Here is a 16,856-nt window from a genome sequence, read left to right on the forward strand (position 1 = left end):
GTTTTCCCAGGGTCGCCCAGTTTCAAAGCGGAGCTCACGTAGTTATCCTCAGTGGTTTCTGATTACCTCAAGGAAACACACGGGAGGAACAGGGCCCTTCCATGGAGGCCCTTTTGGGCACAGGGACCTCTGCGTGGGATCTAGTGGGTAAGTATGGCAGTACCTTAGATAGGCCTCAGTGACCAAGGCTGTCGTCTGGCTCACGCCTTAGCTGTGTTAAGTGTGGACAGCGTGCTGGTCCTCAGGCTGGGCCCACAGCCTGGCTTTCGCTTCTGTGAGAGTGCTGTCCCGAGTCTCCTCCTGGAGCCAGTCGTCAGCACGGTGCCTTTTGGCACTGCAGTTCTCTTTCAGTCAAGGAGGCCGTGCGACTGGCAGAGGGAGTCTGCGCAGCACTGCCTTCGCGAGGCTCTTTGACGACGGGGGCACTCAACCCAGGCAAGCCAGAGAGCAGTACGTTGCCCTTGCTATGAATGTGAAGAGCTTTCTCCAGGGGCCTGTTTAGGCTAAGGTTCCTCAGAAGCCAGGAGCCGCCGTTCCGGCCCGGAGAGAAGTCATCCTGCGAAATTGGCGAACGAGCTCCTATCCTGTGTGCCCCCAGGAGCGGCGCAGAGTTAAGGCACTCCGTGTTGGAGTATGGCCTCATGGAAACCACTGCACACCCAACTCCCCCGACGTGAAACACTGGAACTTACCTTGAGGCCTGAGGTCACCTTTCGTTCGGCCGGAGCTGAACATGTGGTGCCGTGGGAGGAGTTTCTAGAAAGGGATTGCCAGCACGGTTTTCGCTTTCAGAGAACACGCAGCCTCGGCCCACAACGACAATCCTGCCGTGCAGAGACGTCGGGCCGCTACTGCTGTTCAGGCAGCTTTGAAGCCAAGCGCAAGGCGCCTCCAAACGGGGAGAAAGCGTACTCTCCCCTCCGCGTCCCACGTTCAAGCTGAATGACGCAGCATGTTTCTCGGAAGGCTCTGCCGAGCTATCTAGTACAAGGGAGAGAGTGCCTGCCTCTGCTGAGAAAGGTTTTGACGTGGGGATTGCTGGACGTGAGGAAGAGCGTTCCCCAGGCCGTGCAAAGTTGAGGCTTTGGTGATTCTGGATGGTCCCAAGGGTCCAGAATTGTCCCTGGGAAAGCTGTCCTCTTTTTCGTTCTCCGGCTGGAAGTAAACAGCTGGCAACCGACTGCCGTACGCAGACGTCCTGGGGGAGCCCGCCGGTTTCATTTGGGACGCACATTGGTGTCTCACCGCAGAGCCCAAATTCCTAACTGGGGGCACACCAGCATGGAATGTAAGGCTGTTTACAACTGCGTAGCCTGAGGCCGTTGGAAGGCCGAACAATCGAGAGCTTTCGAGCGAACAGGGCAGCGCTTGGCCATCGTCGTTGCACGTTCTCGGACCTTAATCAAACGAATGCGTTTACTTCCTGTGGCTCAAACGCAACAGAGGAGTTGGAAGGCATACACTGCCCTTTGACAGTTGTTACAACGAACGTGAGTGCACAGTGTCTCGTGAAATAAATCCCTAGCACTGTTGAAGCATTCCGTTCACGCATGCTCCTTCGCTCCTATGGCACTCCGAGGTGTTACTGACGGGGGAAATCTGGACTTTTACCTGAGGCCGGGGGAGGCTCACAATTCTTTTGTCGGCGAGCTCCAGAGTGCTCTTGCTGAAGCTCCCAGCAAGGAACTGAGAGCAGCAGGCCTCACACGAGTACACTCAGACGGCTTCCGTCACGAGTAAACTCAGGCCTCTTATGTGAGGCCTTCCGGCAGCAAAGAGAAGGTGGGCGCGAGGAGTGTGCTTCAGGCAGCTTAGGACCCGCAACTGTCTCGTCTACCACGGAGGGGAATAAGGTTTGCCCAGGGTCGCCCAGTTTCAAAGCGGAGCTCACGTAGTTATCCTCAGTGGTTTCTGATTACCTCAAGGAAACACACGGGAGGAACAGGGCCCTTCCATGGAGGCCCTTTTGGGCACAGGGACCTCTGCGTGGGATCTAGTGGGTAAGTATGGCAGTACCTTAGATAGGCCTCAGTGACCAAGGCTGTCGTCTGGCTCACGCCTTAGCTGTGTTAAGTGTGGACAGCGTGCTGGCCCTCAGGCTGGGCCCACAGCCTGGCTTTCGCTTCTGTGAGAGTGCTGTCCCGAGTCTCCTCCTGGAGCCAGTCGTCAGCACGGTGCCTTTTGGCACTGCAGTTCTCTTTCAGTCAAGGAGGCCGTGCGACTGGCAGAGGGAGTCTGCGCAGCACTGCCTTCGCGAGGCTCTTTGACGACGGGGGCACTCAACCCAGGCAAGCCAGAGAGCAGTACGTTGCCCTTGCTATGAATGTGAAGAGCTTTCTCCAGGGGCCTGTTTAGGCTAAGGTTCCTCAGAAGCCAGGAGCCGCCGTTCCGGCACGGAGAGAAGTCATCCTGCGAAATTGGCGAACGAGCTCCTATCCTGTGTGCCCCCAGGAGCGGCGCAGAGTTAAGGCACTCCGTGGTGGAGTATGGCCTCATGGAAACCACTGCACACCCAACTCCCCCGACGTGAAACACTGGAACTTACCTTGAGGCCTGAGGTCACCTTTCGTTCGGCCGGAGCTGAACATGTGGTGCCGTGGGAGGAGTTTCTAGAAAGGGATTGCCAGCACGGTTTTCGCTTTCAGAGAACACGCAGCCTCGGCCCACAACGACAATCCTGCCGTGCAGAGACGTCGGGCCGCTAGTGCTGTTCAGGCAGCTTTGAAGCCAAGCGCAAGGTGCCTCCAAACGGGGAGAAAGCGTACTCTCCCCTCCGCGTCCCACGTTCAAGCTGAATGACGCAGCATGTTTCTCGGAAGGCTCTGCCGAGCTATCTAGTACAAGGGAGAGAGTGCCTGCCTCTGCTGAGAAAGGTTTTGACGTGGGGATTGCTGGACGTGAGGAAGAGCGTTCCCCAGGCCGTGCAACGTTGAGGCTTTGGTGATTCTGGATGGTCCCAAGGGTCCAGAATTGTCCCTGGGAAAGCTGTCCTCTTTTTCGTTCTCCGGCTGGAAGTAAACAGCTGGCAACCGACTGCCGTACGCAGACGTCCTGGGGGAGCCCGCCGGTTTCATTTGGGACGCACATTGGTGTCTCACAGAAGAGCCCAAATTCCTAACTGGGGACACACCAGCATGGAATGTAAGGCTGTTTACAACTGCGTAGCCTGAGGCCATTGGAAGGTCGTACAATCGAGAGCTTTCGGGCGAACAGGGCAGCGCTTCGCCATCCTCGTTGCACGTTCACGGAGCTTAATCAAACGAATGCATTTACTTCCTGTGGCTCAAACGCAACAGAGGAGTTGGAAGGCATACACTGCCCTTTGACAGTTGTTACAACGAACGTGAGTGCACAGTGTGTCGTGAAATAAATCCCTAGAACTGTTGAAGCATTCCGTTCACGCATGCTTCTTCGCTCCTATGGCACTCCGAGGTGTTACTGACGGGGGAAATCTGGACTTTTACTTGAGGCCGGGGGGGGCTCACAATTCTTTTGTCGGCGAGCTCCAGAGTGCTCTTGCTGAAGCTCCCAGCAAGGAACTGAGAGCAGCAGGCCTCACACGAGTACACTCAGACGGCTTCCGTCACGAGTAAACTCAGGCCTCTTATGTGAGGCCTTCCGGCAGCAAAGAGAAGGTGGGCGCGAGGAGTGTGCTTCAGGCAGCTTAGGACCCGCAACTGTCTCGTCTACCACGGAGGGGAATAAGGTTTGCCCAGGGTCGCCCAGTTTCAAAGCAGAGCTCACGTAGTTATCCTCAGTGGTTTCTGATTACCTCAAGGAAACACACGGGAGGAACAGGGCCCTTCCATGGAGGCCCTTTTGGGCACAGGGACCTCTGCGTGGGATCTAGTGGGTAAGTATGGCAGTACCTTAGATAGGCCTCAGTGACCAAGGATGTCGTCTGGCTCATGCCTTAGTTGTGTTAAGTGTGGACAACGTGCTGGTCCTCAGGCTGGGCCCACAGCCTGGCCTTCGCTTCTGTGAGAGTGCTGTCCCGAGTCTCCTCCTGGAGCCAGTCGTCAGCACGGTGCCTTTTGGCACTGCAGTTCTCTTTCAGTCGAGGAGGCCGTGCGACTGGCAGAGGGAGTCTGCGCAGCACTGCCTTCGCGAGGCTCTTTGACGACGGGGGCACTCAACCCAGGCAAGCCAGAGAGCAGTACGTTGCCCTTGCTATGAATGTGAAGAGCTTTCTCCAGGGGCCTGTTTAGGCTAAGGTTCCTCAGAAGCCAGGAGCCGCCGTTCCGGCACGGAGAGAAGTCATCCTGCGAAATTGGCGAACGAGCTCCTATCCTGTGTGCCCCCAGGAGCGGCGCAGAGTTAAGGCACTCCGTGGTGGAGTATGGCCTCATGGAAACCACTGCACACCCAACTCCCCCGACGTGAAACACTGGAACTTACCTTGAGGCCTGAGGTCACCTTTCGTTCAACCGGAGCTGAACATGTGGTGCCGTGGGAGGAGTTTCTAGAAAGGGATTGCCAGCACGGTTTTCACTTTGAGAGAACACGCAGCCTCGGCCCACAACGGCAATCCTGCCGTGCAGAGAGGTCGGGCCGCTACTGCTGTTCAGGCAGCTTTGAAGCCAAGCGCAAGGCGCCTCCAAACGGGGAGAAAGCGTACTCTCCCCTCCGCGTCCCACGTTCAAGCTGAATGACGCAGCATGTTTCTCGGAAGGCTCTGCCGAGCTATCTAGTACAAGGGAGAGAGTGCCTGCCTCTGCTGAGAAAGGTTTTGACGTGGGGATTGCTGGACGTGAGGAAGAGCGTTCCCCAGGCCGTGCAACGTTTAGGCTTTGGTGATTCTGGATGGTCCCAAGGGTCCAGAATTGTCCCTGGGAAAGCTGTCCTCTTTTTCGTTCTCCGGCTGGAAGTAAACAGCTGGCAACCGACTGCCGTACGCAGACGTCCTGGGGGAGCCCGCCGGTTTCATTTGGGACGCACATTGGTGTCTCACAGAAGAGCCCAAATTCCTAACTGGGGACACACCAGCATGGAATGTAAGGCTGTTTACAACTGCGTAGCCTGAGGCCATTGGAAGGTCATACAATCGAGAGCTTTCAGGCGAACAGGGCAGCGCTTCGCCATCCTCGTTGCACGTTCACGGAGCTTAATCAAACGAATGCATTTACTTCCTGTGGCTCAAACGCAACAGAGGAGTTGGAAGGCATACCCTGCCCTTTGACAGTTGTTACAACGAACGTGAGTGCACAGTGTCTCGTGAAATAAATCCCTAGCACTGTTGAAGCATTCCGTTCACGCATGCTCCTTCGCTCCTATGGCACTCCGAGGTGTTACTGACGGGGGAAATCTGGACTTTTACCTGAGGCCGGGGGAGGCTCACAATTCTTTTGTCGGCGAGCTCCAGAGTGCTCTTGCTGAAGCTCCCAGCAAGGAACTGAGAGCAGCAGGCCTCACACGAGTACACTCAGACGGCTTCCGTCACGAGTAAACTCAGGCCTCTTATGTGAGGCCTTCCGGCAGCAAAGAGAAGGTGGGCGCGAGGAGTGTGCTTCAGGCAGCTTAGGACCCGCAACTGTCTCGTCTACCACGGAGGGGAATAAGGTTTGCCCAGGGTCGCCCAGTTTCAAAGCGGAGCTCACGTAGTTATCCTCAGTGGTTTCTGATTACCTCAAGGAAACACACGGGAGGAACAGGGCCCTTCCATGGAGGCCCTTTTGGGCACAGGGACCTCTGCGTGGGATCTAGTGGGTAAGTATGGCAGTACCTTAGATAGGCCTCAGTGACCAAGGCTGTCGTCTGGCTCACGCCTTAGCTGTGTTAAGTGTGGACAGCGTGCTGGTCCTCAGGCTGGGCCCACAGCCTGGCTTTCGCTTCTGTGAGAGTGCTGTCCCGAGTCTCCTCCTGGAGCCAGTCGTCAGCACGGTGCCTTTTGGCACTGCAGTTCTCTTTCAGTCAAGGAGGCCGTGCGACTGGCAGAGGGAGTCTGCGCAGCACTGCCTTCGCGAGGCTCTTTGACGACGGGGGCACTCAACCCAGGCAAGCCAGAGAGCAGTACGTTGCCCTTGCTATGAATGTGAAGAGCTTTCTCCAGGGGCCTGTTTAGGCTAAGGTTCCTCAGAAGCCAGGAGCCGCCGTTCCGGCCCGGAGAGAAGTCATCCTGCGAAATTGGCGAACGAGCTCCTATCCTGTGTGCCCCCAGGAGCGGCGCAGAGTTAAGGCACTCCGTGGTGGAGTATGGCCTCATGGAAACCACTGCACACCCAACTCCCCCGACGTGAAACACTGGAACTTACCTTGAGGCCTGAGGTCACCTTTCGTTCGGCCGGAGCTGAACATGTGGTGCCGTGGGAGGAGTTTCTAGAAAGGGATTGCCAGCACGGTTTTCGCTTTCAGAGAACACGCAGCCTCGGCCCACAACGACAATCCTGCCGTGCAGAGACGTCGGGCCGCTAGTGCTGTTCAGGCAGCTTTGAAGCCAAGCGCAAGGCGCCTCCAAACGGGGAGAAAGCGTACTCTCCCCTCCGCGTCCCACGTTCAAGCTGAATGACGCAGCATGTTTCTCGGAAGGCTCTGCCGAGCTATCTAGTACAAGGGAGAGAGTGCCTGCCTCTGCTGAGAAAGGTTTTGACGTGGGGATTGCTGGACGTGAGGAAGAGCGTTCCCCAGGCCGTGCAAAGTTGAGGCTTTGGTGATTCTGGATGGTCCCAAGGGTCCAGAATTGTCCCTGGGAAAGCTGTCCTCTTTTTCGTTCTCCGGCTGGAAGTAAACAGCTGGCAACCGACTGCCGTACGCAGACGTCCTGGGGGAGCCCGCCGGTTTCATTTGGGACGCACATTGGTGTCTCACCGCAGAGCCCAAATTCCTAACTGGGGGCACACCAGCATGGAATGTAAGGCTGTTTACAACTGCGTAGCCTGAGGCCATTGGAAGGCCGTACAATCGAGAGCTTTCGAGCGAACAGGGCAGCGCTTGGCCATCGTCGTTGCACGTTCTCGGACCTTAATCAAACGAACGCGTTTACTTCCTGTGGCTCAAACGCAACAGAGGAGTTGGAAGGCATACCCTGCCCTTTGACAGTTGTTACAACGAACGTGAGTGCACAGTGTCTCGTGAAATAAATCCCTAGCACTGTTGAAGCATTCCGTTCACGCATGCTCCTTCGCTCCTATGGCACTCCGAGGTGTTACTGACGGGGGAAATCTGGACTTTTACCTGAGGCCGGGGGAGGCTCACAATTCTTTTGTCGGCGAGCTCCAGAGTGCTCTTGCTGAAGCTCCCAGCAAGGAACTGAGAGCAGCAGGCCTCACACGAGTACACTCAGACGGCTTCCGTCACGAGTAAACTCAGGCCTCTTATGTGAGGCCTTCCGGCAGCAAAGAGAAGGTGGGCGCGAGGAGTGTGCTTCAGGCAGCTTAGGACCCGCAACTGTCTCGTCTACCACGGAGGGGAATAAGGTTTTCCCAGGGTCGCCCAGTTTCAAAGCGGAGCTCACGTAGTTATCCTCAGTGGTTTCTGATTACCTCAAGGAAACACACGGGAGGAACAGGGCCCTTCCATGGAGGCCCTTTTGGGCACAGGGACCTCTGCGTGGGATCTAGTGGGTAAGTATGGCAGTACCTTAGATAGGCCTCAGTGACCAAGGCTGTCGTCTGGCTCACGCCTTAGCTGTGTTAAGTGTGGACAGCGTGCTGGTCCTCAGGCTGGGCCCACAGCCTGGCTTTCGCTTCTGTGAGAGTGCTGTCCCGAGTCTCCTCCTGGAGCCAGTCGTCAGCACGGTGCCTTTTGGCACTGCAGTTCTCTTTCAGTCAAGGAGGCCGTGCGACTGGCAGAGGGAGTCTGCGCAGCACTGCCTTCGCGAGGCTCTTTGACGACGGGGGCACTCAACCCAGGCAAGCCAGAGAGCAGTACGTTGCCCTTGCTATGAATGTGAAGAGCTTTCTCCAGGGGCCTGTTTAGGCTAAGGTTCCTCAGAAGCCAGGAGCCGCCGTTCCGGCCCGGAGAGAAGTCATCCTGCGAAATTGGCGAACGAGCTCCTATCCTGTGTGCCCCCAGGAGCGGCGCAGAGTTAAGGCACTCCGTGGTGGAGTATGGCCTCATGGAAACCACTGCACACCCAACTCCCCCGACGTGAAACACTGGAACTTACCTTGAGGCCTGAGGTCACCTTTCGTTCGGCCGGAGCTGAACATGTGGTGCCGTGGGAGGAGTTTCTAGAAAGGGATTGCCAGCACGGTTTTCGCTTTCAGAGAACACGCAGCCTCGGCCCACAACGACAATCCTGCCGTGCAGAGACGTCGGGCCGCTACTGCTGTTCAGGCAGCTTTGAAGCCAAGCGCAAGGCGCCTCCAAACGGGGAGAAAGCGTACTCTCCCCTCCGCGTCCCACGTTCAAGCTGAATGACGCAGCATGTTTCTCGGAAGGCTCTGCCGAGCTATCTAGTACAAGGGAGAGAGTGCCTGCCTCTGCTGAGAAAGGTTTTGACGTGGGGATTGCTGGACGTGAGGAAGAGCGTTCCCCAGGCCGTGCAAAGTTGAGGCTTTGGTGATTCTGGATGGTCCCAAGGGTCCAGAATTGTCCCTGGGAAAGCTGTCCTCTTTTTCGTTCTCCGGCTGGAAGTAAACAGCTGGCAACCGACTGCCGTACGCAGACGTCCTGGGGGAGCCCGCCGGTTTCATTTGGGACGCACATTGGTGTCTCACCGCAGAGCCCAAATTCCTAACTGGGGGCACACCAGCATGGAATGTAAGGCTGTTTACAACTGCGTAGCCTGAGGCCATTGGAAGGCCGTACAATCGAGAGCTTTCGAGCGAACAGGGCAGCGCTTGGCCATCGTCGTTGCACGTTCTCGGACCTTAATCAAACGAACGCGTTTACTTCCTGTGGCTCAAACGCAACAGAGGAGTTGGAAGGCATACCCTGCCCTTTGACAGTTGTTACAACGAACGTGAGTGCACAGTGTCTCGTGAAATAAATCCCTAGCACTGTTGAAGCATTCCGTTCACGCATGCTCCTTCGCTCCTATGGCACTCCGAGGTGTTACTGACGGGGGAAATCTGGACTTTTACCTGAGGCCGGGGGAGGCTCACAATTCTTTTGTCGGCGAGCTCCAGAGTGCTCTTGCTGAAGCTCCCAGCAAGGAACTGAGAGCAGCAGGCCTCACACGAGTACACTCAGACGGCTTCCGTCACGAGTAAACTCAGGCCTCTTATGTGAGGCCTTCCGGCAGCAAAGAGAAGGTGGGCGCGAGGAGTGTGCTTCAGGCAGCTTAGGACCCGCAACTGTCTCGTCTACCACGGAGGGGAATAAGGTTTTCCCAGGGTCGCCCAGTTTCAAAGCGGAGCTCACGTAGTTATCCTCAGTGGTTTCTGATTACCTCAAGGAAACACACGGGAGGAACAGGGCCCTTCCATGGAGGCCCTTTTGGGCACAGGGACCTCTGCGTGGGATCTAGTGGGTAAGTATGGCAGTACCTTAGATAGGCCTCAGTGACCAAGGCTGTCGTCTGGCTCACGCCTTAGCTGTGTTAAGTGTGGACAGCGTGCTGGTCCTCAGGCTGGGCCCACAGCCTGGCTTTCGCTTCTGTGAGAGTGCTGTCCCGAGTCTCCTCCTGGAGCCAGTCGTCAGCACGGTGCCTTTTGGCACTGCAGTTCTCTTTCAGTCAAGGAGGCCGTGCGACTGGCAGAGGGAGTCTGCGCAGCACTGCCTTCGCGAGGCTCTTTGACGACGGGGGCACTCAACCCAGGCAAGCCAGAGAGCAGTACGTTGCCCTTGCTATGAATGTGAAGAGCTTTCTCCAGGGGCCTGTTTAGGCTAAGGTTCCTCAGAAGCCAGGAGCCGCCGTTCCGGCCCGGAGAGAAGTCATCCTGCGAAATTGGCGAACGAGCTCCTATCCTGTGTGCCCCCAGGAGCGGCGCAGAGTTAAGGCACTCCGTGGTGGAGTATGGCCTCATGGAAACCACTGCACACCCAACTCCCCCGACGTGAAACACTGGAACTTACCTTGAGGCCTGAGGTCACCTTTCGTTCGGCCGGAGCTGAACATGTGGTGCCGTGGGAGGAGTTTCTAGAAAGGGATTGCCAGCACGGTTTTCGCTTTCAGAGAACACGCAGCCTCGGCCCACAACGACAATCCTGCCGTGCAGAGACGTCGGGCCGCTACTGCTGTTCAGGCAGCTTTGAAGCCAAGCGCAAGGCGCCTCCAAACGGGGAGAAAGCGTACTCTCCCCTCCGCGTCCCACGTTCAAGCTGAATGACGCAGCATGTTTCTCGGAAGGCTCTGCCGAGCTATCTAGTACAAGGGAGAGAGTGCCTGCCTCTGCTGAGAAAGGTTTTGACGTGGGGATTGCTGGACGTGAGGAAGAGCGTTCCCCAGGCCGTGCAAAGTTGAGGCTTTGGTGATTCTGGATGGTCCCAAGGGTCCAGAATTGTCCCTGGGAAAGCTGTCCTCTTTTTCGTTCTCCGGCTGGAAGTAAACAGCTGGCAACCGACTGCCGTACGCAGACGTCCTGGGGGAGCCCGCCGGTTTCATTTGGGACGCACATTGGTGTCTCACCGCAGAGCCCAAATTCCTAACTGGGGGCACACCAGCATGGAATGTAAGGCTGTTTACAACTGCGTAGCCTGAGGCCATTGGAAGGCCGTACAATCGAGAGCTTTCGAGCGAACAGGGCAGCGCTTGGCCATCGTCGTTGCACGTTCTCGGACCTTAATCAAACGAACGCGTTTACTTCCTGTGGCTCAAACGCAACAGAGGAGTTGGAAGGCATACCCTGCCCTTTGACAGTTGTTACAACGAACGTGAGTGCACAGTGTCTCGTGAAATAAATCCCTAGCACTGTTGAAGCATTCCGTTCACGCATGCTCCTTCGCTCCTATGGCACTCCGAGGTGTTACTGACGGGGGAAATCTGGACTTTTACCTGAGGCCGGGGGAGGCTCACAATTCTTTTGTCGGCGAGCTCCAGAGTGCTCTTGCTGAAGCTCCCAGCAAGGAACTGAGAGCAGCAGGCCTCACACGAGTACACTCAGACGGCTTCCGTCACGAGTAAACTCAGGCCTCTTATGTGAGGCCTTCCGGCAGCAAAGAGAAGGTGGGCGCGAGGAGTGTGCTTCAGGCAGCTTAGGACCCGCAACTGTCTCGTCTACCACGGAGGGGAATAAGGTTTTCCCAGGGTCGCCCAGTTTCAAAGCGGAGCTCACGTAGTTATCCTCAGTGGTTTCTGATTACCTCAAGGAAACACACGGGAGGAACAGGGCCCTTCCATGGAGGCCCTTTTGGGCACAGGGACCTCTGCGTGGGATCTAGTGGGTAAGTATGGCAGTACCTTAGATAGGCCTCAGTGACCAAGGCTGTCGTCTGGCTCACGCCTTAGCTGTGTTAAGTGTGGACAGCGTGCTGGTCCTCAGGCTGGGCCCACAGCCTGGCTTTCGCTTCTGTGAGAGTGCTGTCCCGAGTCTCCTCCTGGAGCCAGTCGTCAGCACGGTGCCTTTTGGCACTGCAGTTCTCTTTCAGTCAAGGAGGCCGTGCGACTGGCAGAGGGAGTCTGCGCAGCACTGCCTTCGCGAGGCTCTTTGACGACGGGGGCACTCAACCCAGGCAAGCCAGAGAGCAGTACGTTGCCCTTGCTATGAATGTGAAGAGCTTTCTCCAGGGGCCTGTTTAGGCTAAGGTTCCTCAGAAGCCAGGAGCCGCCGTTCCGGCCCGGAGAGAAGTCATCCTGCGAAATTGGCGAACGAGCTCCTATCCTGTGTGCCCCCAGGAGCGGCGCAGAGTTAAGGCACTCCGTGGTGGAGTATGGCCTCATGGAAACCACTGCACACCCAACTCCCCCGACGTGAAACACTGGAACTTACCTTGAGGCCTGAGGTCACCTTTCGTTCGGCCGGAGCTGAACATGTGGTGCCGTGGGAGGAGTTTCTAGAAAGGGATTGCCAGCACGGTTTTCGCTTTCAGAGAACACGCAGCCTCGGCCCACAACGACAATCCTGCCGTGCAGAGACGTCGGGCCGCTACTGCTGTTCAGGCAGCTTTGAAGCCAAGCGCAAGGCGCCTCCAAACGGGGAGAAAGCGTACTCTCCCCTCCGCGTCCCACGTTCAAGCTGAATGACGCAGCATGTTTCTCGGAAGGCTCTGCCGAGCTATCTAGTACAAGGGAGAGAGTGCCTGCCTCTGCTGAGAAAGGTTTTGACGTGGGGATTGCTGGACGTGAGGAAGAGCGTTCCCCAGGCCGTGCAAAGTTGAGGCTTTGGTGATTCTGGATGGTCCCAAGGGTCCAGAATTGTCCCTGGGAAAGCTGTCCTCTTTTTCGTTCTCCGGCTGGAAGTAAACAGCTGGCAACCGACTGCCGTACGCAGACGTCCTGGGGGAGCCCGCCGGTTTCATTTGGGACGCACATTGGTGTCTCACCGCAGAGCCCAAATTCCTAACTGGGGGCACACCAGCATGGAATGTAAGGCTGTTTACAACTGCGTAGCCTGAGGCCATTGGAAGGCCGTACAATCGAGAGCTTTCGAGCGAACAGGGCAGCGCTTGGCCATCGTCGTTGCACGTTCTCGGACCTTAATCAAACGAACGCGTTTACTTCCTGTGGCTCAAACGCAACAGAGGAGTTGGAAGGCATACCCTGCCCTTTGACAGTTGTTACAACGAACGTGAGTGCACAGTGTCTCGTGAAATAAATCCCTAGCACTGTTGAAGCATTCCGTTCACGCATGCTCCTTCGCTCCTATGGCACTCCGAGGTGTTACTGACGGGGGAAATCTGGACTTTTACCTGAGGCCGGGGGAGGCTCACAATTCTTTTGTCGGCGAGCTCCAGAGTGCTCTTGCTGAAGCTCCCAGCAAGGAACTGAGAGCAGCAGGCCTCACACGAGTACACTCAGACGGCTTCCGTCACGAGTAAACTCAGGCCTCTTATGTGAGGCCTTCCGGCAGCAAAGAGAAGGTGGGCGCGAGGAGTGTGCTTCAGGCAGCTTAGGACCCGCAACTGTCTCGTCTACCACGGAGGGGAATAAGGTTTTCCCAGGGTCGCCCAGTTTCAAAGCGGAGCTCACGTAGTTATCCTCAGTGGTTTCTGATTACCTCAAGGAAACACACGGGAGGAACAGGGCCCTTCCATGGAGGCCCTTTTGGGCACAGGGACCTCTGCGTGGGATCTAGTGGGTAAGTATGGCAGTACCTTAGATAGGCCTCAGTGACCAAGGCTGTCGTCTGGCTCACGCCTTAGCTGTGTTAAGTGTGGACAGCGTGCTGGTCCTCAGGCTGGGCCCACAGCCTGGCTTTCGCTTCTGTGAGAGTGCTGTCCCGAGTCTCCTCCTGGAGCCAGTCGTCAGCACGGTGCCTTTTGGCACTGCAGTTCTCTTTCAGTCAAGGAGGCCGTGCGACTGGCAGAGGGAGTCTGCGCAGCACTGCCTTCGCGAGGCTCTTTGACGACGGGGGCACTCAACCCAGGCAAGCCAGAGAGCAGTACGTTGCCCTTGCTATGAATGTGAAGAGCTTTCTCCAGGGGCCTGTTTAGGCTAAGGTTCCTCAGAAGCCAGGAGCCGCCGTTCCGGCCCGGAGAGAAGTCATCCTGCGAAATTGGCGAACGAGCTCCTATCCTGTGTGCCCCCAGGAGCGGCGCAGAGTTAAGGCACTCCGTGGTGGAGTATGGCCTCATGGAAACCACTGCACACCCAACTCCCCCGACGTGAAACACTGGAACTTACCTTGAGGCCTGAGGTCACCTTTCGTTCGGCCGGAGCTGAACATGTGGTGCCGTGGGAGGAGTTTCTAGAAAGGGATTGCCAGCACGGTTTTCGCTTTCAGAGAACACGCAGCCTCGGCCCACAACGACAATCCTGCCGTGCAGAGACGTCGGGCCGCTACTGCTGTTCAGGCAGCTTTGAAGCCAAGCGCAAGGCGCCTCCAAACGGGGAGAAAGCGTACTCTCCCCTCCGCGTCCCACGTTCAAGCTGAATGACGCAGCATGTTTCTCGGAAGGCTCTGCCGAGCTATCTAGTACAAGGGAGAGAGTGCCTGCCTCTGCTGAGAAAGGTTTTGACGTGGGGATTGCTGGACGTGAGGAAGAGCGTTCCCCAGGCCGTGCAAAGTTGAGGCTTTGGTGATTCTGGATGGTCCCAAGGGTCCAGAATTGTCCCTGGGAAAGCTGTCCTCTTTTTCGTTCTCCGGCTGGAAGTAAACAGCTGGCAACCGACTGCCGTACGCAGACGTCCTGGGGGAGCCCGCCGGTTTCATTTGGGACGCACATTGGTGTCTCACCGCAGAGCCCAAATTCCTAACTGGGGGCACACCAGCATGGAATGTAAGGCTGTTTACAACTGCGTAGCCTGAGGCCATTGGAAGGCCGTACAATCGAGAGCTTTCGAGCGAACAGGGCAGCGCTTGGCCATCGTCGTTGCACGTTCTCGGACCTTAATCAAACGAACGCGTTTACTTCCTGTGGCTCAAACGCAACAGAGGAGTTGGAAGGCATACCCTGCCCTTTGACAGTTGTTACAACGAACGTGAGTGCACAGTGTCTCGTGAAATAAATCCCTAGCACTGTTGAAGCATTCCGTTCACGCATGCTCCTTCGCTCCTATGGCACTCCGAGGTGTTACTGACGGGGGAAATCTGGACTTTTACCTGAGGCCGGGGGAGGCTCACAATTCTTTTGTCGGCGAGCTCCAGAGTGCTCTTGCTGAAGCTCCCAGCAAGGAACTGAGAGCAGCAGGCCTCACACGAGTACACTCAGACGGCTTCCGTCACGAGTAAACTCAGGCCTCTTATGTGAGGCCTTCCGGCAGCAAAGAGAAGGTGGGCGCGAGGAGTGTGCTTCAGGCAGCTTAGGACCCGCAACTGTCTCGTCTACCACGGAGGGGAATAAGGTTTTCCCAGGGTCGCCCAGTTTCAAAGCGGAGCTCACGTAGTTATCCTCAGTGGTTTCTGATTACCTCAAGGAAACACACGGGAGGAACAGGGCCCTTCCATGGAGGCCCTTTTGGGCACAGGGACCTCTGCGTGGGATCTAGTGGGTAAGTATGGCAGTACCTTAGATAGGCCTCAGTGACCAAGGCTGTCGTCTGGCTCACGCCTTAGCTGTGTTAAGTGTGGACAGCGTGCTGGTCCTCAGGCTGGGCCCACAGCCTGGCTTTCGCTTCTGTGAGAGTGCTGTCCCGAGTCTCCTCCTGGAGCCAGTCGTCAGCACGGTGCCTTTTGGCACTGCAGTTCTCTTTCAGTCAAGGAGGCCGTGCGACTGGCAGAGGGAGTCTGCGCAGCACTGCCTTCGCGAGGCTCTTTGACGACTGGGGCATTCAACCCAGGCAAGCCAGAGAGCAGTACGTTGCCCTTGCTATGAATGTGAAGAGCTTTCTCCAGGGGCCTGTTTAGGCTAAGGTTCCTCAGAAGCCAGGAGCCGCCGTTCCGGCACGGAGAGAAGTCATCCTGCGAAATTGGCGAACGAGCTCCTATCCTGTGTGCCCCCAGGAGCGGCGCAGAGTTAAGGCACTCCGTGGTGGAGTATGGCCTCATGGAAACCACTGCACACCCAACTCCCCCGACGTGAAACACTGGAACTTACCTTGAGGCCTGAGGTCACCTTTCGTTCGGCCGGAGCTGAACATGTGGTGCCGTGGGAGGAGTTTCTAGAAAGGGATTGCCAGCACGGTTTTCGCTTTCAGAGAACACGCAGCCTCGGCCCACAACGACAATCCTGCCGTGCAGAGACGTCGGGCCGCTACTGCTGTTCAGGCAGCTTTGAAGCCAAGCGCAAGGCGCCTCCAAACGGGGAGAAAGCGTACTCTCCCCTCCGCGTCCCACGTTCAAGCTGAATGACGCAGCATGTTTCTCGGAAGGCTCTGCCGAGCTATCTAGTACAAGGGAGAGAGTGCCTGCCTCTGCTGAGAAAGGTTTTGACGTGGGGATTGCTGGACGTGAGGAAGAGCGTTCCCCAGGCCGTGCAAAGTTGAGGCTTTGGTGATTCTGGATGGTCCCAAGGGTCCAGAATTGTCCCTGGGAAAGCTGTCCTCTTTTTCGTTCTCCGGCTGGAAGTAAACAGCTGGCAACCGACTGCCGTACGCAGACGTCCTGGGGGAGCCCGCCGGTTTCATTTGGGACGCACATTGGTGTCTCACCGCAGAGCCCAAATTCCTAACTGGGGGCACACCAGCATGGAATGTAAGGCTGTTTACAACTGCGTAGCCTGAGGCCGTTGGAAGGCCGAACAATCGAGAGCTTTCGAGCGAACAGGGCAGCGCTTGGCCATCGTCGTTGCACGTTCTCGGACCTTAATCAAACGAACGCGTTTACTTCCTGTGGCTCAAACGCAACAGAGGAGTTGGAAGGCATACCCTGCCCTTTGACAGTTGTTACAACGAACGTGAGTGCACAGTGTCTCGTGAAATAAATCCCTAGCACTGTTGAAGCATTCCGTTCACGCATGCTCCTTCGCTCCTATGGCACTCCGAGGTGTTACTGACGGGGGAAATCTGGACTTTTACCTGAGGCCGGGGGAGGCTCACAATTCTTTTGTCGGCGAGCTCCAGAGTGCTCTTGCTGAAGCTCCCAGCAAGGAACTGAGAGCAGCAGGCCTCACACGAGTACACTCAGACGGCTTCCGTCACGAGTAAACTCAGGCCTCTTATGTGAGGCCTTCCGGCAGCAAAGAGAAGGTGGGCGCGAGGAGTGTGCTTCAGGCAGCTTAGGACCCGCAACTGTCTCGTCTACCACGGAGGGGAATAAGGTTTGCCCAGGGTCGCCCAGTTTCAAAGCGGAGCTCACGTAGTTATCCTCAGTGGTTTCTGATTACCTCAAGGAAACACACGGGAGGAACAGGGCCCTTCCATGGAGGCCCTTTTGGGCACAGGGACCTCTGCGTGGGATCTAGTGGGTAAGTATGGCAGTACCTTAGATAGGCCTCAG

Source organism: Globicephala melas, chromosome 19 (assembly GCF_963455315.2).
Source record: "Globicephala melas chromosome 19, mGloMel1.2, whole genome shotgun sequence".
Lineage (NCBI taxonomy): Eukaryota > Metazoa > Chordata > Mammalia > Artiodactyla > Delphinidae > Globicephala > Globicephala melas.